We start from the raw sequence: 24,915 nt of genomic DNA, 5'->3' as shown, positions 1-24,915 counted from the left end.
GTGATCAATCCGCCACCTCAGACCGATCTGTTTGTAGTAGCTCTCTGTGTCTGTGCCCCACAAGCCTAGGAATTCTGACCAATTTTATCATGTGCAGTTTCCTGCAAAACAGGATATTTTCGGAACTTCAATTCTATTTCCTGAGTATATTTCCAACACAAGAAAGTTTGTGTTAGTGGATAGCAGCAAGGACCAAATCCTCTGCCTTCAACTGGAAACTTTTAGAGGTTAGGAAGAGCTACCCCACTGATTAGCTGCCAGCATGCCTTGTGCACCTTGCCTCTTCTCCACTGAAGAAACCACTGGACAGTGTGGCCTGACTGTCACCTCAAGATCTGGGTTAGAAGGGGATCTTCTTATTTCAGATGAAGCGAAAGTTCCCTCACTGGGGCGCTCTCCATATTTGAATTTGAGTTAATTGCAGATGTAGTCAAGGTGACAGCCGAGAATAGCATTGTACCACCCAAGCGCAGAACTGTGCTCAGGTCTGACCACTCACTGTAGGTGGAAGGACACAGTACCCTGGGCCTGGGAGAAATACACCCAGAACTGCTTTCTGTAACAGGCAAAGCTCCTCTGGGAGCCAGATGAGACTCCTGTTCCTGGTGTGGCTGTGCCTCACCCCCAGCTCAGTCAGAACGAGGGTAAAGGGCCACAGCATGAGTATCAGACATTCAGACTAGACATGCTTCTGTCTTTGGCTCCAAAGTGTGTCTGATAGTTATGCATGTACAGGGCCTTTCTTAGCAGGAAGCTCTTTGATTCTTGTTTATGTGTCTAGGTAAGTGACCTCCCTTGAGCAGTGACTGTTTGGAAGGTGCCATGGGTTGCTCAAGGGTGCAATGACAATCCCCAGAATTCCTCTAAGCATGCTTTAAATTGTTTTGAGATTTTTACTTTTTCATTTTGTGTATATGGATGGTCTGTCTGCAGGTATGCATGTGTGTATGCATAGATACGTGGAGGCCAGAAGAGGGCATCAGAGCCCTGGCACTAGAGTTTGAGACAGTTGTTAATTGCCATGTGGGTGCTAGGAATGGATCCTGGGTCCACTGGAAGAGCAGCCAGTCAGTGTTGTTTGCTGCCAAGCCATCTTTCCAGCTCTGAGAAGTTTTGAAGTGGCTCTTTAGTTGCTGTGAAAACTCTGAAACACCATCACATTACACTCTAAACAAATGCTAGTTTACAGTGTGCAGGTAACATTTCAAAAGCTCAGATGATACTTCGAAAATCTCAGAGGAGATAGTTTCATGAAGCCTGAGCTAAACCAGAATCATCCATGTTAGGAGCCGGCACTTCGACATCATGGCATTCCCTTTGTCCCTTTGTCCTATAGAGTTCTGTGCTTCTTGGTGGAGAGCTCCTCATCATCTCAAGTGGTACCGAGTGCGCTGCCTGGTGGTGGGCCTTCGCCAGCTCCTCTTCTGCAGAATGGCTGGCTCTCTGGTGGTTTGCTGTCCCCTTCCCTCAGTAATCTCATCCTGTGTGGATCTCACAAGCGATAGCATGTGACTCTCCTTGAGGAGGCTCCGGCTCTGGTAGGTTCTTTGAAGGCTGCAGGCGCAGTCTCTCCACCAGAGATGTTAGCGGAAGATGCTAGAGTTCCTTTCCAGCAGCTGACTTCAGGCTCCAGGTGCCCTGTTTTTGTTTGTTTGTTTTTATCGGTTTGTGGCAATCTGAATGAGAACGATCTACATAGGCTCATACATTTGGATTCTTGGTTCCCAGTAGGCGGAGCTGTTTGGGAGGACCAACAGGCGTGGCCTTGCTGGAGGAGGTGTGTCTCCCTGGTGAGCTTTGAGGTTTCAAAAGCCCAGTTAGCTTTTCGGCCTCATGCTTGTAGATCAGTGGTAAGCTCTCAGTTACTGCTTCATCGCCATTCCTGCTTGCTGCTGCCATATTCCATACCTTGACGGTCAGGGATTCACCCTCTGACACTGTAAACTCATAATAAACTCCTTCCCTAAGTTGCCTTGGTCATGGTGTCTCTTCACAATAGACATGGTTCTAGGGACTTTGCTGTTTAAACATGAGTTTGATGTCTTCACACATGGAGAATATCTTAAGATCGTCTGCACTCCGTAAACCTCTCTCTCAGTCTCTCTCTCTCTCTCTCTCTCTCTCTCTCTCTCTCTCTCTCTCTCTCCCTCCCTCTCTCCGCGCAAGGTTTCTCTGTGTAGCCTTGGCTGCCCTAGACTCACTTTGTAGACCAGGCTGGCCTCAAACTCACAGTGATCCACCTGCCTCTGCCTCCCAAGTGCTGGGATTAAAGGCATGCGCCACCACACTCAGCTCATAAACCTCTCTTATTCCTCCCTACCCTGTTGACTTTCTTCCCAGCCAGTCCCCTGTCTATTCTCATGTTGGTTTGTTTGATGCTTTTTTGGTATAGGTCTGTGTAGACTCCACACCTACTGTGTGGTGTCTCTCTGTGTGTATGTGTCTCTCTGTGTATGTCTCTCTCTCTCTCTCTCTCTCTCTCTCTCTCTCTCTCTGTGTGTGTGTGTGTGTGTGTGTGTGTGTGTGTGTGTGTGTGTGTATGTGTGTATGTGTATATATGTTTCTGATATCCATCCTCTGGCTGATATCTCTTCTGTGATATGTCTTGGGTCTTGGATGGGGTGATAGCATTGCCTTGTTTAGGGCTGGGCACTCAACAGGTGCCCTGTTTTTGTTTGTTTGTTTTTATCGGTTTGTGGCAATCTGAATGAGAACGATCTACATAGGCTCATACATTTGGATTCTTAGTTCCCAATAGGCGGAGCTGTTTGGGAGGACCAACAGTACGCTACGAGTCTCTGCTTTAACTGTCACTCTTTGTAAAGGGAAGCTTCTCTGACTCAGGCTGAGGATAGCACTAACACATAAATGTAGATATTGAGGCACTTTGACAACGTGCCTGCTGAAGGTTATTTTTATATAACTGTGTTTCTCAGTTTCTCTCTTAAGCTGGCTACCACACAAATAACTGAGGCTTTTATATTTGTTTAGTAATATACTGAACAGTTTTACTATGTTCTTAACCCTCCAAGCTAATTTGGTTTCCTCCTAGTGTACATCTCAGTGTTACTTGCAGTTTGTAGCTTTCCTGCTCCAGCTCCTCTCTCTTGATGTTTCTTGGACCTCTCTGCTGAATCTCCCTGGCTGAGTCCCCTTCTTCCTCTTCTAACTCCTCTTCCCCTACCGGCAGGAAGTCCAGCTCTATTCTCTCCCTGCTCAGCAGTTGGCTATAAGCTGCTTTATTGGCGTACAAGGGGACAATTGGGGAGCAGTGTTTATACATTGAGACAGGAGAGATGCAGACAGAACAAGAACTGCAACCATATATGGGGTATAGAAATCAGCATTTGAATTGCACAATAACCCTATGCCAACCCATGTCCATATAGCAAAGCCTCAGTTGTACATTTCCCCAGGGCCTGTGACCGCCTGTTTAACTGAAAAAAAAATTTTTTTATCAAATCTACCACTATTCTCTCCCCTTCAACTCTTTTCCAATTCCCTCTCCCACTTTCTATTCCAAATTCATGTGCTCCTTTTCTTCCTGTATGTGTACATTGGGGTCACATCCTGAAGAAGACTTACTCTCTTTCTCCAGTGGGTATCAGTTGCTCTGATGAGGGCTGAAAGATGCAATGACAACGATACATGCTTATAGATAAGAACTTAGAGGTCAGTATATTACTTAGTCCATTTAACAGAGTAGCAGTGTTAGATTATTTTCTAGGACCTATGACCTAGTGAGTTCATGGGATTTTGTTCTATTTAGCAGTACAAGGTATGAATTCCTTTAAATCCAATCAGAAAGTAATTGGTTATGCCCATGACATCTATGCCACTATTGCACCAGTGTAGATATCTTATCAGGCTGGTTGTTACTGTAACTGAAAGGATTCAAAGTTAGGTAAGATGTTTGATTAATTTTCTCCCTTAGTAGCATGCATAGTAACTTACAGCAATATAAAAGTTAGCCAGCAGGGAGAAAGCTTCTAGGTCAGTACTAGCTTGCTTTTTCTATGTCCTATGAGTCAAGTATACTGGTATCTTCAATAACTGGGTCTTATAATCATGTTCGGGGGGGGGGGGAGGAATCAAGAGCAATGGAAGCAGCTTATAATGCTGGAGGTCTATGGGACCTAGTGATCAACAGCTTGAAAAGAGGTGACCCATAACTTATACTAGGATTTATATTTGATAGCCTATGGTGTTTGGGACAGTCATTGTCCCATTATGGGTTAACTACATTTAAACTATATATATATATATATATATATATATATATATATATATATATATATATACACACACACACACACACACATATGTATGCATGTATTTTAAGAATTTTATACAGTAGTTATTTGTTTTCTTTTGTTTATTTTGTTGAGATAGAATATCTCTGTGTAGCCTTGGCTGTCCTGGAACTCACTCTGTAGACCATGCTGGCCTTGAACACGGAGATCCACCTGCTTCCTACCTCCTGAGTGTTGGGATTAAATGCATGTACCACCACTGCCTGGCTCAGTAGTAGTGTTTTTTTTTTTTTATATGACATGGTTAAAAGGCCCTAGTGTCATCCCTCTTGATACTCTTTCCTATACCCTGCTTTTCCACTCCTACTTCTGTTAACCCTTCTTGTTTCATCCGTCCCGGTCTCCCCTTCACATCAGCTGTGCTCTATCCCCCTGTGTCAATAGATCTACCATGCGAGCCAGCTATACCACTCCTGTACACGTTGCCAGTTTATCTTCCCACACAGATGCCTGCTCATCCGTGTTCATTGCTGCTCTACTCACAATAGCCAGGAAATGCAAGCAGTCTAGATGTCCATCAACCAATGAATGGATAATGAAAATATGGCACATATATACAATTCAGCTCTAAAGAAAAACTAAATTATGAAAATTATCAGGAAAATAGTTGGGGCTGGATATAATCATTCTGAATGAGGTAACCCAAACCCAGAAAGACAACTGTTGTATTTTCTCTCATTTGTGGATACTAGACTTGAAAATTTAGATATATGTATCGAAATTCTAGTACCATAAAAGCCAGGAAGCTTGTAAGGGGCCCTCAAGGGTTGCATGTGCCCAGGAGGGAGTGATATGCTAGCCACAGGCTTCTGACCAGGTTTCTATGAAGCACCAAGCATGAGGCATGTGTTTCCTCCCAAGGAATACCTATCAGAATCGCTTGAAAAGTCGTTTATTCACTGACTTCCTGACTCCAGCCTTTCTTATGCAGAGTCAGAGAGACAGAGAGAGACAGATTGAGAGACAGAGAAACAGACTGACAGAGACAGAGAGAGACAGAGAGACAGAGAGAGTGTGTGTGTGTGTGTGTGTGTGTGTGTGTGTGTGTGTGTTTGCGTGTGTGTTTGCGTGTGTGTTTGCTCTGGGAAGGGCTTACTCTTCTGCCCCTGGGGAGGCCCTCAGATCAGACACTGTTAGAGTCTGAGGGACCATCTAGGAGTATTCATATTTTGTTCTCTAGAGTTCTTATTCCCACCCTGATGCAGTATAAATTGGGCTCCCTTGGGGTGACCTCATGTAGGGGAGGCTACAGACCCAGATTCGTCATCAGTTGCACTCTGGGGCTCTGTCTAGAAGGGTGAGTTACAGAGCAGGGAAGATAACACAGTTATAAAACCTTTTTATTCAAACAATCTGGATTGTGAATTCTAGGAAATAGAGCAGCCTGCCATCAGATTGGGGTCTCCTCAGAAGACCAGATGCTGGGGTGCTAACTTGTATCTTCCTACATCATGGGAGCCACCTCCAGATCCAGCCTGGCTTTGTGGGGCAGATCTCTGGGGTCAGAGACTCTCACTCTGGCTCTGCCCCATCCCCACCCCCACCCCCGACTGTGTGGCCAGCCTCCCGTGTAGGAGGTACTATATCTGTGGCAGGGCCAGAGAGAGCCCAGAATGAGATAGGTGGTAGATGAAAACACTGCACAAGGCCCGCTAGTTGTCAGTGCTGGCTTAAAAAGTAGCCTTGTCATGGCTGGTTCTGTGATTGTGGTAAAAAAAGAAAAAAAAATCACAAATTATTCTCAACGAATCAGTTAAAAAATGAATCTGTGAGTTTGTCTGAAATCTGAGAGAATTCTAGTAATTCGTGTTTCTTCGTGTGAAAAATGAAATTTTTAAATGTAAAAAGTAGAAAGGACAGCAAATTAAGAGAACGTTGAGCTGGTCATGGTGGAACACACCTTTAATCCCAGCACTTGGGAGGCATAGGCACGTGGGATCTCCATGAGTTCAAGGCCAACCTGGTCGACATAGTAAGTTCCAGCCCAGCAAGGGCTAGATAGTAAGAATTTGTCTCAAAGCAAAGCAAAAACAAAAATAAAACTCAAACAAAACCAAAAGAACATTTACTTAGAGTCTCAAGCCCCACAGCACCCACACAAATACTTTGTTTTCTTTGTATCTATTATTGTGAAAACACTTGAAATACTCAAATTTGCATCTTGTTTTTAACATGTTTTAACATAAACTCAGTTGTCTTCTTGTCTATGGTATTTATCTCAAAAGCAAATCAAGTTCTGCCCAGCTATGAAAAAACATTTGTATGCTCTTCAGGCCAGGATGAGCGGTGGTCCCAAGCCCTAGAGTGAGCTGCAGGAAGGGTTGAAGGGTTGCAAGCTTCCTGCTGGGAGAACAGAGGCCTGGGACCCAGCATGGGGGCGAGGCGGGACCTGGATGGGGGCGGGGCAGGAGCGGAAGAAGCCCTACTTCCCATCCAATTACAGCTGAAAGGGAAAGTATGGGGGGGGGCAGTTTAAAATAATTGTTGTGTCTCGTGCCTCAGAGGTGCTTGTTTTATGGAGCAAGGACAAATACTTTACACAGGCTGTCGCTTAACCAGTGACTTTACCGTACTTTTTTTTTTGGGAGCAAAATGGGGAACAGCCAGGATGAGGCCTGAATGTATTTGAAAGTGGATTCAAAGTGAAGTTTAGTGAGCACTTCACTTTAGAAAAGCCAAGAAGTGGAGATTTCCTTAAAGATTGTACAGAAAATATGATTTATTGCTGGTATCCCTTGCCTGCCAGGGATCATCTATAATGCAGGTTTCCCCGTTCCAGAAGGTGGGCCGGAGAGTCAGATTTACCGTCCTCTCTGAGCATGAATAATTCTGACATTTATCACTTTCCCACTCAGATCAAGTTGGATCTTTTTTTTTTTTTTTTAACTTTGGACTGGAGGTTTAGTTAGGTTTGCAGAAAATATGGCCCAGATGCATGCAGGGCAACATATTTATTGTATGTATTTACAGGGGCATAAAGGAATTAATCATAAAGTAAATGGCCAGGCAATTTTACAGAGATTTAAAGTCCAGGCTTCATAATGCCAAGAGTGAAACAATTGGTGATCTAAGTGTGTTTATTTGCCAGTGAATTTTCTGGGTGCTCTTTAGAAAATTGGCTAAAGCTGGGTGTGGTGGTGCATACTCTGTGGATCTCTACAAAGAGAGCCCAGGACAGCCAAGGCTACACAGAAAAACCCTGTCTTGAAAAGCCAAAAACCAAAACCAAAACCAAACCAAGAACCCAAACAAACAAACAAAAACAAACAACAACAACAAAAGCTAACTAAACCAAACAAACAAACAAAAAATGGAAGCTGTGGCCTCACCAAGGCTGTGGGTCCTGAGTAGACAGATTGACACCTGCAGTGACTGTCCCCACTAGTGGTTGCTCTAGGATTGAAAATGGATAGGTAAACTTACTATCTCAGCATTTTGCAAAAAGACTTTACAACAGTTAGACCCCCTCTGCCCCATCAGTCTGGTTGTTTTACATCTCGTTTCTTCGCGTCCTGTTGACCTCACACCACGTTGCTATTGTTTTTGCCTGGGGCGTGTTGTAGTCTGAATGTAAACGTTCCTCACAGGCTCACATGCTTGGACATTTAGTCCCTGGCTTGTGGCAGTTTTTGGAGATGGAGCCTTGTTGGAGGAAGGTACCACTGGGGGTGAGTCTTAGGGCTTTGTGGTCAGGCCCTACTTATTATTCCTTCTTTGTTTTCTGAGTGCAGATGTTGCTTCTTTTCCATTGGATGTCTCTGTGATGGCTGTAGTTGAGTCCTGGTCATGAGTCCTTCAGCATTCTAAGAAAGGGTCCCAATCCCAGAGCCAGGCAACAGAGTCAGCAGCTCCTGCTCCCACTGTTAGAAATCCCACAAGACCAATCCACACAGGCAAAACATGTGTGCGGAGGGCCTAGGTTAGTTCCATGCAGGTTCCTGATTGGTGGTTCAGTCTCTGTGAGCCTCTATGGGCCTGGGTTAGTTGATTCTGGGGGTTTTCTTGTAGTGTTCTTAACCTCATTGCCTCCTGCAATCCTTCCTTCCCCTCTTCTGCAGGATTCCCAGAGCTCCACCTACTGATTTGCTGTGGGTCTCTGCATCTGTTTCCATAAGTTGGTGCATGAAGCCTCTCTGATGACAATTGGGCTAGGGACCAATTTATGAGTATAGTGAATTTCATTAGGAATAATTTCATTGACTCCCTCCCCCCGACTTTTTTGCCATTTGTGTTTGGTTCTATTCTATGGTCTTTGGGCTATCCATCTAGCCTTTGGTTGTTGGCCCCAGAGGCTGTGGCAGAGGTGGACTCCCTCTCACAGCGTGGGTCTCAAGATGGGTCAGTCATTGGTTGGCCACTCCCATAGTTTCTTCACCACCATTACCCAGCACATCTTGTGTAGGCAGGAGAAACTGTAGGTCAGAGGCTTTGTGGCTGGATTGGTGTCCCAATCCCTCCATTAGGAGTCTTGCCTGGTTCCAGGACATGGCTGACTTAGGCTCTCGTACCCCCGCTGCTGGGGTTTCTAGCCTATCCCAGAGATTGCTTCCCCCAGTTCAAGTTGTTTCTCCCAGCACTGTCTCCCTCCATCCTCCCCAACATGATTCCTCCTGTTCCCATCTCCAACTCCCCATCCAGGCCCGTCCCCCATGATGTCTATTCCATTTCCCCTTTCCAGGGAGATCCCGAGTCCCCTCTTGAGCCCTTCTTGTTGCTTAGCTTCTTTGGGTGTGGATTGTAGCACTATTATCCTTTACTTTACAGCTAATATACACTAACAAGTGAGTACATACCATGTTTGTCTTTCTGGGTCTGTGTTACCATACCCAGGATGACCTTTTCTAGTTCCATCCATTTGCCTGCAAAATTTATGATGTCATTGTTTTTAACAGCTGAATGATACTCCGTTGTGTAAATGTACCACATTTTCTTTATCCATTCTTTGGTCGAGGAACATCTAGGTTGTTTTCAGTTTCTGCCTGTTATGAAAAAGCTGCTATGAACTTAGCTAAGCAAGTGTCCTTGTGGAGTGGTAGAGTTTCCTATGGGTATATTCCCAGGAGTGGTAGAGCTAGGTCTTGAGGTAGATTGACTCCCAATTTTCTGAGAAACTACTATATTTATTTCCATAGTGCCTGTACAAATTTGTACTCCCCCCTGCAATGGATTGTGTCCCACTTTCTCCACATCCTCAACAGCATGAGCTGTCACTTGAGTTTTTGATCTTAGACATTTGAGTAAGATGGAATCTCAGAGTCATTTTGATTTGCATTTTCTTAATAGATAAGGATGTTGAACATTTCTCTAAGAGCTGCTCAGCCATTTGAGATTCCTCTGTGGAGAATTCTCTCTTTATATCTGTACCCGATTTTTAAAATTGAATCATTTGGTTTGCTGATGTCTAGTTTCTCGAGTTCTTTATATATTTTGGAAATCAGACCTCTGTCAGATGTGGGGCTGGTGAATCTTTTCCATTTTGTAGGCTGTCATTTTATTTTTCAAAATGATTTTATTTCTTTTGAGGACTTCATAAAGGAACACTCCATCTCCATCAGTCGACCCTCCTTTTCTCCAACTCTTCCCATGCCCCTTCCAAACCCCAAATTCTCTTTATTAACTATTACATGTGTGTGTGTAATACACATGTGTGCTTATACCCTATTACATCTGTTCAGCATTGCTTATCATTTGGGCTGACCACTTGGGACTGGACAATGTTTGTGGGAGCTTTTCCCTGGAGGAAAGTACTTCTCCCCTTCTCGGCAGCCACCAGGCATCTGTAGCTGACCCTCTCGGGGTGGGAGCATATGCTCTCTGTCCTCGCTGCTACGTCAACTGTGGTGTCATTATAGTGGTCTTGTTCATGGACACATTTTACCTGTCATATCTCACAAATTCAGGAACTGAAAACTAAATTCAGTAAGGAAGTCTTTTATGATTGGAAGGATTCATACCTGGTATCATAAACTTAGCTGATTACCCATGGCTGGTGAAGATATGAATATTCTCTCTCTCTCTCTCTCTCTCCCTCTCCTTCCTTCCTTTCTTCCTTCCTTCCCTCTCTCTTTTCCTTCTTTCTTTCTTTCTTTTTTTTTTGAGGCAAGGTTTCTCTGTGTAGTCTTGGCTGTCCTGGAACTTACTCTGTAGACCAGGCTGCCCTCAAACTCAGAGATGCACCTACCTCTGCCTTCTTGAGTGCTGGGATTAAAGGCATGCACCACCACTGCCTGGCAGAGGACATGACATCTTAAACCAACCTTATAGTTCCTTAGTCAATAGTTTCTGGATCCTGTGGTGAGACAGTATTTAACTCTATAAGAATCACCAGGCTGTCTTCTAACGACCTTTAAAATTCATTCATTCATTCATTTACTTTATATCCCAATCGTAGCTCCCACCCTCCCTCCCTCCCTCCCTCTTCCTCGTGTCCCTCCTCTCCTCCCCCTCAGAAAAGAGGAGCATCCCCCCACCTACCCATCCCAGAACACCAACTTGCATCAGGACTGAGTGCATCCTCTACCAGGGTAGCTTGGCAAGGGAGCCTTGCCAGAAGGAAGTGATCAAAAAGCATGCAAGAAAGTCCTTGTCAGAGACAGCCCCCACTCCCCTTACTAGGGAACCCACATGAAGACTAAGCTGCCCATCTGGTACATATGTTTAGGGGGTCTACATCCAGTCCATATATGGTCCTTGGTGTTTCAGTCTCTGCAAGTGCCCCTGGGCCCAGGTTAGTTGACTCTGTTGGTCTTCTTGTGGAGCTCCTGTCCCTTCTGGGTCTTTTTATCCTTCCTCCCACTTTTCTACAAGGCTTTCTGTACTCTGCCCAGTGTTTGGCTATGAGTCTCAGCATCTGTTTCAATCTATTGTTGGGTGGAGCCTCTCAGAGGACAGTTATGCTAGGCTCCTGTCTGAAAATATAGCAGGGTGTTGTTAATAGTGTCAGGAGTTGGCTCTCTTGCATGGTGTGGTCAATCATTGGTTGGACATTCCCTCAATATCTACTTTTTCTTTATCCTTGCACATCTTTGTAGGCAGAGTAAATTTTGGGACAATGTTTTTTGTGGGTAGGTTGGTGTTTCCCTCGCTCTACTAGGAGTTCTGTCTGGTTGGAGGGTGGCCTTTTTAGTCTCCATGTCCGCCAGGAGTAGGGGGTCTTAGCTAGAGTCACCTCCATGTCCTCCCAGGACATGGCCCTCTAATGACCTTTACATTCTCTTCAGTGGTGGGTGCTACTGAGTGTGTTTCTTGGCGTTTGGTAGTCAGGCCTTTGAATTTTATCTGTTTTAGCTGTCTAAACTGCACTGTGGCAACACATCCCTGTCATTTACAATCTCTGGATGATGTGATATGATGCCCCTTACATATATTTAATTTGCCATCCTTGCCTCTCTCTTTGCTGAGGTGTCTATTTAGATCTTAACATCCTAATTAGGCCATTGTATTATTGCTGAATATTAATGAATTCATTGTATACTTGGGGTATGTCTTTTAGCAAATGTGTTTTGCACATTTTAATTGGCAATGTATTTATTCCATTCTTGTTTCTGAAGGGAATTTTTGCAGTTTATAGTTGTAGGCGGACAGCTAGTTTCCTTTTCTCTGAAGGTAGTATTGCACAGTGCTCAGGTTTCCACTGGTGTCCCTGGGAGTCTGGGTGTCATCCCACCATTCTTCTGTCGGTGCTACCTGTTTTGTCTCTGATTGCTCAGGGATCCTGTCATTGCCTTTGGTACTCTGGTTGCTTAGGGATCCTGTCATTGCCTTTGATACTCTAGTTGCTCAGGGATTCTGTCATTGCCTCTGATGCTCTTCTGGCTCATTTGGACGTGTCTAAGTGTGTTTTGCTTCATGTAAAAATCAGTACTCTGATTTTTAAAAATAATTTCTGTTTGCATTTCCCTTTAATTATTTCTGGAAATATTTACCTTTCTCATTGCAAATTCAATTTGTAGTTAGGATTCCCATTTCTTTAAGCATTTGTATATTTGGTGTGTGTTTATCTTTGCTCACAATCTATGTCAGCATGTGCTTCCTCCTCTGCAGTTAGGAGGACCCAGGAACCAGGGCCACTTTTGTTGAGGGCAAGCTAGTTCTTGCTGTTTTCCAAGCCCAGCATCCCCCACAGCATGGCAGCTGTCTCAGCCTGGCCCCATGGGAACAGTGCCCCACCTTTCTCACACATGCTGGCTATCTCTGGCTCTATGTGCTCTACAGTTTCTATCTGGTCAGTGTTCCTGCGATGGTCTCTGCATGCTGAGACATCGGGCCCTGTGCTTCCAGTCCCAGAGCTGAGCTCTGCTCAAGGTATTTATTGTATTTGATAGAGGGAGATGTGAGGAGAAAGGGTGGTCTGTTCCTGGGTAGTGGTTCTATATTTTGTGAGATCAGCAATACCTCAAAGGGAGTGTTGTGCCCCATGCGTGATGCTGTGGCCAGATTCTGCACTACTCTGTGATGTGAGTGCTCACGGCTCTATTGTTCTTCTCTTGAAGATATGTCTATGCTATACCTACATTACTGACAGTACAACATTACTAACAGTCAGTTCTGTTTTTATTAGTATATATTAACTATGTGTAACAACAGGCTTCACTATAACAGTACATAGAGATGATGTATTTTGATCTTCCCTCTCATTACCCTCTTTCCCACTCAGACCTTCACTCATCCTCACCTACACTTACTTGCCCCCTTTCCACTTCCATGCCATTGCTTATTTTTATTTTGTGGCCCAGTGTTGCTGAAATGCCTTCCCAGGGGGAACTGTGGCATCTACCCCTTCTTCTAAAATCTCAACAACAAACAGAGGCACGGTTCCTCCAAAGGTCACTCTGGGCAGCTAGCAAGTTTATTAGGCTTCCTTACAGAATGCAGGTGAAGGGTTACTCACAGGGGTATGGATGTTTCTCACCCCAACAGGCCAAACTTGGGAAGCCTTTGCCCAGAAGGGAAGAGGGCTTTCCTGTAGTTGTCTAGGGAGCTCCCCTTTCAAATTCTCTCCTGATCTATGCACAAGTGCAATTAAGGTAGAATTGCATCTGGCAGGAAGCAGGGGACAGTACCTTCCACACTCCTCCAATATGGAGTGTAAACTGTCAACATGCCCAGCTGGGATGATCTTTTGCAAGGGACACAGTCAAATGACCCCCAAGATGGTGGTTTCTTGGCTCAGGACAGTCACTTACCACATCAGTGAGTTTCATCAGGGTTGCTTACAGGAGCATGGGTGAACAGTTATTTACAGGAGGATGAGCACCCCACCTTACCATTGGTTACACCACCGAGAATACACTGGGCATTCTTGGCTCCCTGTTCTTATTCTCTTATGCAGGCATCTCCAGATCATGTACTTGGTATCAGAAGATCAGTGCTATTGCTATTTGCTTAAATACACAGTGCTCTCTTGAACATAGGTGGTAACATGTACCCAAGTGAAAATTCTACACAAAAGCTTAGCTGTGCTCCCAGATCTTTGGCATACCATATTTTCCACTATGGTTGTATGCCTATGCAAAGTGGAGTGCACAACTTTGGCTGAAGTGTTGTCTATAATTAGTTACTGTATGGAGAGTTTATTTCTAAAGGTTGAGTTGAAGTCACGTGGCATATTATATTAAAGTGTACGCTGGTAGTCCATTAACTTAAAAAGACAAGTTGCAAAGTAGGACCTTACTAAACATCTCTGAAGGGATTTCCCCCAGGTTATTGCTGGTGGGCATCCTGGAGAGGGCCTGTGAACAGGTATGAGAAAACTCTTATTTCTCTTCATAATTTTATGCCTAAAGTCCTAGCACTCAGGTGGCAGAGGCAGGAGGATTCAAAGTTCAAGACCAACCTGGGTTACGTAGCAAGAGCCTGTCTCAAAAACCAAAATGAAATAAGCTCTATATCGCTTCATTTTTCTTTTCTTTTTAAACAATGAGTAGGGGTTGTTTTTATATCAGGAAAGATAAAAGTATTACCTTTTTCTTTAGAGGGGAGTGCTGAATAAAAAGTAACTATTTTTTTTTTAAAGTTCCCAATTCTGAATGTCTTTTTGTTTTTTTAAAAAGGTGACAAAGCATACTTTCTAGAGCTCCACTCACTGCCTGGCAGCAGTTAGATTCCTAGTTGAGCAAGGCTGTACCTCATTGCTTCACATGCCAGTTTACATTCATAAGATTATTCTGCCATTTGAGTTTTGAAAGGGACATGTGATTACGTACAACAGTGAGCATGCAATGCAAACAAAATGACCAACTCCGAGATCATTCCAAGCAGAAGTGTCATGCACCTTTAGCTGGGGGAGGGGAGGGCGTTACATGAGAGAAGCAGGAGAAGGGGTTGAGCACGGAGGAGGTTGGAACGGGTGGGAGAGGGTAGCAATACCTGGTGGGAAGATTAAAAAAGATTTATTCATGCCCAAGCTGAGATCAAAGCTGTACACTTGTAACCTGCGCAGAGGAGGGAAGTAAATCTGTTTTCCAACGGTTTTACACACGGGGGAGGCTTTCTGGAGTGATCTAGCGGCTGCCTTTGAGTTCTGTGTGCAGAGCAGGTTTACTTACTGCCTGCCACAAACGGTGTGGACATGAATCTTGGCTGTGGGAGACTTGCCTGGAGCCAAGCAGCAGATAAATACGACAGCATTGCCCCAGTAGGAGCAGGGAGCTTCTTATACAGGACGTTGTGCTGATGGATGCGAAGAACAGTGGCCACTGTGGATAGTTAATGCTTAATTTAGGATCCTGGTTCTTTTTATACTGACGGTGAAAGGTTGTTTGTTTTTATGCATATATCCCATAGCCTGTTTAGAATGAGGGTGCTTGGGGAGATTATTGTATAGGTGTAGAATTTGTTCTCATGTGGTAACTTCATCCAACCCTTCTGTTTTTCCTTTTGCTTTTATTACAAATGGTCATATCAAGTTGTAGGAAGCAGGGGTGGCTGGACTTTACAAAGGAGCCCTGTTTGGAAGAGGCAGGGGATGATACAGGCTGATGCAAAGGCTGTGGCATGAAATTCTCAGCTTGTGGGCCATGACCCCTTTGAAGGTCACGTCTCAGACATTTACATTACACATCAGACATTACAATTCACAACAGTAGCAAAATTATATTTATGGAGAAGCAACAAAATAATTTTATGATTGGAGGTTACCGAGACATAAAGAACTATATTAAAGGGTCACAGCATTAGGAAGGCTGAGAACCAACTGCCCTAGAGTCTTTAGTGACTTTTGAGCTTGGTGTTAATCCAGCCTGATGATGATGATGGTGGTGGTGGTGGTGGCGGCAGCAGTGGTGGCTGAGCCTTTCTCCAGAGCACTTTCTATTAGCTGGACCATTCTGATGCTGGAACAATGATGGGATTTGCTTTTAGGCTTAATCTTCACTAGGCAAGCTCCCAGAGCACATCACTGCCAACAGAAATGGAAGAACGGTCCCCATCGTGTTATGGTGGTCTTCATTGTTCCCTCTTGGTTTTGTTCTTGAGGTGTGGACTCACATGTCCATTGGCACCCAAGACTTTTTCCTTTTACTCCAATGATCATGGTGTGATAACCTTTGAAAGGCACGTGTCTGCCTAAGATTGTGTCTCTTGAGGACCATAGACTCCATGAGGGCTATAGCTGCCCATATCACCTACTTCATTCTTAGTACTCAGCATTAAAATAGAAACCAAGGACTGGAGAGATAGCTCAGCTGGTGAAAGGGCTTTCTACATCCTGAGTTCAATCCCCAGAACCCATGTAAAAACCCAGATGCAGTGGAGCACATCTGCAATCCCAGTGCCTATGTCTAGATGCGAGGCAGAGGCAGGAGACTGGGCCAGAAGCTCTCAGGCCAGCTAGCCTGGAGTGGAGCCACAGAAACAATAGAGAGAGAGACTGCCTCAACAGGATGGAAGGCAGGGACCAGTTCCCAGAAGTTGTTCTGGCATCTGCACATATGTTACAGTACATGGGTTCCCTCCCTAAATTTTTTTTTTACAATTAAAAAAAAAAAGATTTATTTAGTGTGTATACAATGTTCTGCCTGCATTGTCTGCCTACCAGAAGAGGGCACCAGATCTTATTAAGGATGGTTATGAGCCTCTATGCAGTTGCTGGGAACTAAAGATGGTTGTGAGCTACCATGTAGTTTCTGGGAATTGAACTCAGGACCTCTGGAGGATCAGTCAGTGCTCTTAACCTCTGAGCCATCTTTCCAGCCCCCTAATTTTTTTTTTAAGTAAACGAAAGGACAGAGAATATGGGATAGGAGGCTTAGAAGGAGAACGGCAGTCAAGGGAACTCCAGACAGCTGCGGCTGCTGCTTCACGGTTTGCACTATAAAGCTAGACAGTTGAGCAGGTTTTGGGTCAGTATGCACTACTCCATTTTATTTGTGTGGGTTACAGAGGTTCCCAGCTGTATGATTGATTTCTGTTACTCAATGGTTTGAGTGACAGGCTCCTTGGAAGACAGACTAGTGTCAGAGTCCAGAAGACAGACCATTGTCATGTCTTGGAGATTGCCTCACATGAACTGCACGATGGGCTCATCTGATGCTTTGAGCTGTCACAAGAGAGGAAACGGGAATGTCCACATGGTTTTTGTTTAAGGGGTACCTGGCTGTCCTGATGATATTCAGCATGCAATCCAGGCTAGCATCAAACTCAAAGCAATGCTCCTGTCTCAGTCTCCTGCGTGCTGGGATTGCAGGCCTGTGCCGTCATGCTTGGATCTCTGTGCACACTGGAGGTTAGCTCCTGTGTGTTTTTCATAACTCCTGATGAATTATAAACATACACAATCTACATATGTATAAATGTACCCCACAGCTGTAGGCTAAGCTTTGATATTTCTCATTGTGTCCAAACACTGTTTATCCATCATGGTTAGATTACCTGCAAGCACATGAAAAAATAGAACCTCATACCAGATGAGCTGAACTCCAGCACGCACTGACCAGTGGGGCAGAGTGAAGGACCCCTGCACACTGTCCTGGAGGGCCTGGCCCCCACCTGCATGGCAGTGTCACTGAAATACAGGGAAACCACAGACAGGCCGCCCTCTGGGGTTTCCGAATCTGACCTTGGCAAGAACGCTTGAAGACACTGAGAGTGTAGTTTGCCTGGGTATCCACTTAGGGCATGTGTATAAGGCAGGATGAGGGCATTCGCCCTTCCACGCACCTAGTACCTTGTTCTTTTCTAAGTAAATCATACCAAGTACATAAAGTGTTCACATGCTACCCCCCATGCTTAAAAAGTTGAGTGTGGTCAATTAATTGCTTTTTCTGCTATTTCTTTTGTTTCCTTTCCCTGATAGGGATTCTATTTTAATTTTTTCCCATAGTAAATACTAAATTGTTAGGACTTACTGGCAGTTCTTGAGAATTCGGATATTTTAATTTTTAAAATTGCATTTATTATGTGTGCGTGCACACAAACATGCCATGACATATGTGGAAATCATATTTTTGGACATATTTTCCAGCACGTGGGTCTTGGGACTCAAACTCTGGTAGTCAGGCTTGGCAGCAAGCCCATTTACATACTGAGCCATCACCACACCCCTTATAGATGTTCAAGGCTCACTTTATGTACATCAAATCATTCTGTAAATATTGCTTTATAATTCTTAGCAATTCAACCTCCCAGCCATTTATAGAATGAGTGAATTATAGCTTTATCTCAATGGCTACGTAGTATTTGAGTGTACAGACCATTCATAAGTCATGCCAGACACTTAGGTAGTTTTCAGTCCCCTGTCTCAAAGCCAAGCTGCTGTGGTCCCTTTGCACGTGTGGGGCTGTCACCAGGAGTGATGAGAGTCGGAATCCTGAGCAGCCTCAAGTTGCTTTCCAAAGGGACTTTCCAAGGCTCACACTGTTGGGCGTGGTCTAACCCTGGCCTTCCCCCTCCTTGCTGGTGGGAAGTTGGGATTTCAGTGGCTCCTCCCAGTGTGAAGTGCATTGCTTAGGTTGAGCTGTGCCCCTGGGCTGACACACAGGAAGGCCAAGTTCCTTTTACTGTCACCCCTCTTGCATGGAACTCCTTGGCAAGGCGTCAGTTGCACCTTCTCTAAGGACATATGCAAGCCAGCCATACGTGTTGAGACATTTTCCTGTTGCTATGAGTGAAACCACTTCTCAGTCTGAATTAAACTTCAGTGACACGCTGTGTCCAAGGAATATATATGACAAGTTGACTTTTCACATCTGATTTCAGAGATGACTGACTTCATTGTTCAGCTCACAGGAAAGTGGTGAAGCTCAGCCCTGGGAGGGATTGCAGACTTTTAGGGACCTGGCTTGAAAGCTTTGCTCCCCACATGCCAGGTGTGCAGCCTTGAATGAGCTGTGCTCCTACTTTGATCCTGACTCTCTAGCTCCAGGTGAATCAAGAACGCTAACCCCAGCAGGTCAGACACTGTGATGGAGCGTCCTGCATGGCTTCTTGCTCAGGGCCAACCTGAGCATCAATAAGGAAAACTCCATTTCTGACTTTGCCTATGACCTGTTATCCATATGGAATTCCAAGGAGAGTTTCTGTGTAGCAAAAGCATTAGCCATGTTTAGGTCTGTCAATTCCTTTGTAAGCTTTAGTAACTCTTTAATGCTTTCATTATATATTTATGTATTTATTTATGTATGTATGTATTTATGTATGTATGTATGTATTTATTTATTTATTCTTTGCATTAAGTCTGAGAGGGAGGCTGTGGCACACTGAATGAGAATGCCCTCCATAGTCTCAGGCATTTGAACGCTTGGTCCACACTTGGTGGAACTGTTTGGGGAAGTTTAGGAGGCCAGCCTTGCCGGAGGAAGTGTGCCACTGAGGGAAGACTTTGAGATGAAAAGCCTCACACCATTTGGCACTTTCTTCTCTGCTTCATGCTGTGGTTGAGGATGTGAGCCCCCAGCTTCCTGTTCTGGCTGCCATGCCTGTGACTTTTATCCCTTTGGAACCGTGAGCTCAGATAAATTAGTTTTCTATGTATTGCCTGGTTGTGTTTTACCACAGCAGCAGAAGAGAAACTAAGACAAGAGGCAGTGTCCTTATCCATCTCCATTTTCCTAGTGAGGAAAACCCAGGCAGGGTCAACAGAGGGCACAATGCTTTCCAATGTTAAAAGCCAAGGGCATCTGGTGTAGTGGTGCACACCTTTAATTTCAGCACCTAAGAGGCAGAGGCAGATATATCTCTGAAAAATTGAGGCTAGCCTGGTCTATGTAGTGAGTTCCCAGAAAGCCAGGGCTTTGTAGAAAGACCCTGTTTTTTTTTTTTCTTTTCCTTCTTTCTTTCTTAAAATAAAAAGCTAAAGGCACCTGGAGATGCGAATAAGAGCAGATTAGATACATTGAAAAGCGTCAGGCTGGCGGTGTGTGCGCTCTGCCTGCAGATTCCGCTACCCCAGCAGGAAAGTTTCCTGCCATCTCCTTGCATATTAGTCCTTTCATGTGTTCAGACCTTACAGAACCCCATTTTAGAAAATCCAGGGGAAGACGTGGTGGAATTAAACTTGCTGTAGCTGTCCTATTTTTAAGGGAAATGAGAAGCCATTATCACCACATGACTGTTCTGGTACCTAAGTGACATTTTCAGTAAGTATTCCTGCAAACAGTTTTGATACTTTTAAGATGCAATCTTGGGGCTGGAGAAATGGCGCAGTGGTTAGGAGCACTTGCAGCCCTTGCAGAGGACCTGGGTTCAATTCCCAGAATCCATGCGGTGCGTGATAACCATCTGTAACTCCAGTCCTAGGGGACCCTATTCCCTTTGCTGACTTTTGCAGTCACCAGGCACATATGCCATACTATGCACACATACCAGCAAAATAGTCACACATAAGACAAAGTGACTAAACCTAATAACGATTGAAAAAAACCAACCTGTAGGTGTTCTGGTGACCCCCATGGCATGTTGACTTTGAATGTGTTTCTGATTGACAGTTGCTATAGATACATGCCAAGGGCATGAGGAATTACTGTCCTGTTCATGTACCTTTCTCCAGTGTGCTGTCATTCTGATGGATCATCTGCCCCTGGGGGCCAGGTCACAGATGTCCCTTGCCAGTGTACTCTGGTTCCTGTGTATAGTCAGGTGCATTTTCTGGAGCTAAGTTAGGTGTCAGTTGTGCTTTATGGTGTTATATCTATATGACAAATGGGCTCACTTGTTAATCTGTATAAAGCCCCATTTTTGGTGGTCCTAATCATGAACACTAAGCTCACAGCACCCAGCTCTCACCGTGGCTTAGAAGTGTGGCTGACAGACTATCATAAGGATGCTCTGTGGCCCGATAGTTACTCATTTATCTTTTGAGTCCTCTTTCGGGATCGGGGCATTTCTCTTCTCTTCACTACACCTCCCACAATCCCTTTAAAGCCTCAGGAAGTGAAGGCCCAATTGCTGCACAGTGGCTTGCTTACATCATCCTTTTCTGCATTTGGGCCTGTGGTTTGTAAGTAACAGATTTTTATCACAGGCTTCTTATGGACTCAGAGTGATGCCTCCATGGCCTCTTCTGAGTAATCACAGGAACTGAATGGTGACAGTGGACGGAACTGTCACAATTCCATATTCGCTATTTGTCACTTGGCAAATGGCACCAGAAGAATAAAATTATTTTGTTTGTCATATTTTCAGGAGGATTTTTTTTTATTACAGAAAGCTTTTATGGTGCACAGCATGCATCAGTTACAATTGTACTTTTGAGGTATTTGCAGCTTTTTTTTTTTTATCTTTTCACTTTTTGGAAGACAATTTTAAGAAAAGCTGGAAAACTCTACCAATTATATAAAGGAGCCCTGGGGGGATTGAGTGCATTTATGTTTTTATCTTTGTTTTAAAACTTTAGAAAAGTTAACCTTTAAGCCTACATTTGTGACTTAAGATTTTGGGACAAAATCTGGTTATCAAGTGTGAAACAAACAAATGAAAGCACCTTTTCAGAGTTCTGATACTTACACCAAAGTATTCCATATAAAAATAGAGCATTAAGACCTAACTCCTTTATTATTCATTTTTATGACATTTAATTGTGTGTATGCATGTATCCATGTGAGCATCTGCCACATGTGTATGGGGTCCACAGAGGCCACGGATCTCTTTGGAGTTGTAGATACAGGCAGTTGTCAGCCATCTAATATAGGTGCTCAGAGCCAAATTTGGGTCCTCTGCAAGAGCTCTGTGTGCTTGTGTCCTCTGAGCCACCTTTCCAGCCTCCTCAGTTGCAAAATTCTTGCCTAGCATGCATGAACCCTTGCATTCCACCCTCAACACTGAATAAACAGGGCTGGGTGATAGACAGCTGTATCAGTACCTGGAAGGTGGAAAGGCGGGAGAATTAGAAGTCCAAGGCCATCTTCAGCTACATAGCTAGCTTGAGGACAGCCTGGGACACACAAGACTCCATTTAAACAAGTAAACGAACGAGTGAGTAAAGCATCCAGATTGTCTATATGAGTGTATGTGGTTGTAAGTATGCTGCAAAACTTGCTCAGAGTTTATACAACAGTTCCTACATGAGCGTTACTGGTGATCAAAGGGTAACACAAGTTTGAATACAAATATTTTGGTTCAACAAATAATGAAGTGGTCAATTTTGATTTTTTTTATAACATTGGTTTTTGGTCCCCAAAGCTCAGAGTACATTGTAGGAGAAAGGATGGGAAGAACGTAACAGACAAAGAATGCTGGGGCGAGGCTGTGAACGCTGCCTTCTGGATCTGGTGTGGCCGCTCAGTCCAAGAGTGCAGAAGCTGTTGTTTTCTGCTCAAGGCTCTTGCCAGACCAGGCAGCCAACACTCTTGCATGGATGGAGGTGTGAGCTCATGAGGCCCCACCCCTAGCTGAAGAGCTATAGCTGCTACAGGTGAAGGAGTCAGTTTTCAGGGCTGTGGGATGTAGGCTGCCCCTGCTCTGGTAGATGGACCCACAGCCATGGATATGCAGGCAGCATTAACTGGACTTAGTGGGTCACAGAAAAAATAATAACCTGAAGGTGAGAGGGAGGAGTAGGAGGGCTGGATTTTGACCTGGTGGACAAATAGGTCATTCCTCAGACTCCCGGAGAGAGGACCAGGGGGGTGAGAGGATAAAGAAAATAAGAAAGCTGAGGTCAGAAGGTCCTGCACAAGCTATGTCTTATGCCATAGAAGATTATTAAGTACAGCATCTTATATACAGTCTGCCTGGGGGAGTGGAAGAGAGACAACAAACAGAAAACGTTCATACAATGGGACAAAGTCAGCAGGGAGCTGACTAAGCAACGGACACAAAGGGAACGCAGGGTATCTCAGGTGTGCCACAGATCAAGGACATAGCAGCACTGGGAGAAGGGTTGGCATCTAAGATCTGAAGTCACAGCTGTCCTAAGGCCCCAGTTCTGGCCCAGGCCATTTCTATACATGCTATGGAAAGAGGTCTGAAGTCCTCTATGTTTGTACTGATGTTTACATTGTTAGTTTTGATCTCAGACTTAGCTGATCAAAATTTCAAGTGGAGGGACTTGTCCACATCCTAGTACTAAAGCCAGTTTGCACTGAGACATGGCAGCACCAGCCCTGTCACCTGAGCACTCAGCCTGAGCTTCATCCAGGAAACATGGCCAGCAAGGAACTCCTGCCTCTGTCCCTAGGATCCTGCTCAAGAGCACTTTCTCCTTTCAGTGACAAAACTGTCCAGCCCTGGACCTGCGTTTGACAGCTCCACCTCCCAGACAGCTCTGTTGATGAAGCTTCTCAGAGAGCTTTGCCCAGGGTGTGTATGACGACGTCTGGTGGCAGTGGGCCTCCTGTTTCTGGACGCTCACATGAGAGTCTCCCATCATTTGAGTCTGCCACTGCTCAGTGAGCATGAGGGAGAATTGGTGGTGAATGTGGCCATAGCAACTTTGCTCCTGTGGATCTTCCACACACCACTCACCATCTGCGCTGTCCATTTTGAGATGTAAGATTAATTTAGAATTCTTTGGGTTGATCTCTAGAGGGTTCTAGGTCGGATGTCTTTGGATTGGAAGCCTGTGTTGACCTCTGGTTGTGTTGGGAAAATTCTGGTATCGTCTGCCATTGCTGCACTTTGCATAACAGGGATTGAAAGTTAAGAGAAGTGTTCGGCAGGGCATTGAACTGTGACCGTGGGAGTCACTGCACCCACCAGTCACACCACAGGACCTGAACTGGCAGACTAATGTGGCCCCCGAGCTCCTCCCAGGTGTACTCATCCAAAGTATTACAAACAGTAACATCCCTAAACATTGGTTTGATATGTGACTATCTTGCTGTATATATCCTAAGTTCTTTTCATAAACAAATCTCACAGTAGTGAGACCACTTCCTGCTCTTGCCTCACCTCGCCTCTGACCCTTCAAGTATATTATAGGTGGTGGATCCACTTCTCTCAGTGTGTGTGTGTGTGTGTGTGTGTGTGTGTGTATGCTTTAAAAAATTATTCAGCATGTACTGCTGAACTGTTTGTGCAGTACCCAAGGCCAGGAAATGGCATCAGATCCCCTAGGAACTGGAGTTACAGAAGGTTGTGCATGCTGGGAATCCAACCCAGGTCTTCTGGAAGTGCACCCACTGCTCTTAACAGCTGAACCATCTCTCCAGCCCCTCTCTTGGTGGTCTAACTTGGGCTACATAGCATGTGCTCATCAGTGATACACACTGCTGCTGCTCATTACAAGGTTCTGTTGGTGCTCTAACAACATCTGTCCACCTTGGGACCATTTCTTCATCAGCCATTCTGAGAGTCACCTGTCTTAATGTCTAGAACTAGTTCTAGTTCCCTGCTGTGAGCCATGCCATTGCCCTAGAAACACCGTGCTGTATACTTTGTACTTGTTACTTAATTGTCATAAAACACACTGAGGTAAGTATTTTTGACTGGTTTAGAGCACATACTTAGACCACCCTGATTTCTATAAGTATTTGGAAAAAAAAAGTTAAGAAGTAGGAGCTTGCAGGCTGTGTGTGTGTGCGTGTGTGTGTGTGTGTGTGTGTGTGTGTGTGTGTGTGTGTGTGTGTGTGTATGTCTTTAAGTTCCTGTCTTTCAGATATGACCCTTCATATAGTACCAGTGTCATTGTTGACCGCATGACCTACTGTCCCAGCTTGGGCAAGACCAGAGGAGGCCTGTCTTCTTTGGTGGGGCCACACTGCAGGAGGCCTGGGGTGCTGAGAGAGAAGGTGGCCAGCTGTGTAGATGTTGTCTAAGGGAAATTCACAGTCATTTCTTTCAGGATAACTGAGCAGTTAATCAGGGATGTGTTCAGTATTTACAAGGCACAGAGGTGCTCAAGACACGAACACAGAAATGTGATAATTGAACAGACTAGAAGGTGGCCAGACAAAACAGCAAAAAATAATACAATGCAACAAACCCACCAAAAAAATAACTGTGTGCTGACAAACTGTGTGCCCCATTAGACTCCTTATCTTAAAAAAAAAAAACCTCAATATTTATTTCTCACCTGATAGAATTTCATGGAAATCTTCTTAAAATATCGACCATGGAAGTCATTCTTTTTAAAAAATTTTTTATTAATTTATTCTTATTACATCTCAATGGTTATCCCATCCCTTGTATCCGCCCATTCTTCCCTCCCTCCTATATTCCCCCTATT

At 44.6% G+C, this 24,915-nt stretch overlaps 1 protein-coding gene across 5 annotated transcripts in view; it reads left to right on the top strand.

Annotated features, from left to right (window-relative positions):
• Positions 1–24,915, top strand: part of FANK1 (fibronectin type III and ankyrin repeat domains 1) — a 106,149-nt gene that overhangs the window by 50,624 nt on the left and 30,610 nt on the right. The window contains exon 2 of one of the 5 annotated variants that reach the window (XM_084751289.1): positions 1,337–1,538. The exons of the other annotated variants lie outside the window; for them this stretch is intronic. The gene's annotated coding sequence lies outside the window, so the exon portion shown is untranslated. The remainder of the gene's footprint in view (positions 1–1,336; positions 1,539–24,915) is intronic. 5 annotated transcript variants of the gene reach the window in all.

Source organism: Acomys minous, assembly GCF_964271855.1.
Source record: "Acomys minous genome assembly, chromosome: 2".
NCBI classification, from domain to species: Eukaryota; Metazoa; Chordata; class Mammalia; order Rodentia; family Muridae; genus Acomys; species Acomys minous.
Note: the sequence above shows the minus strand (reverse complement) of the source record. Positions and strands in the feature narration are given on the sequence as shown.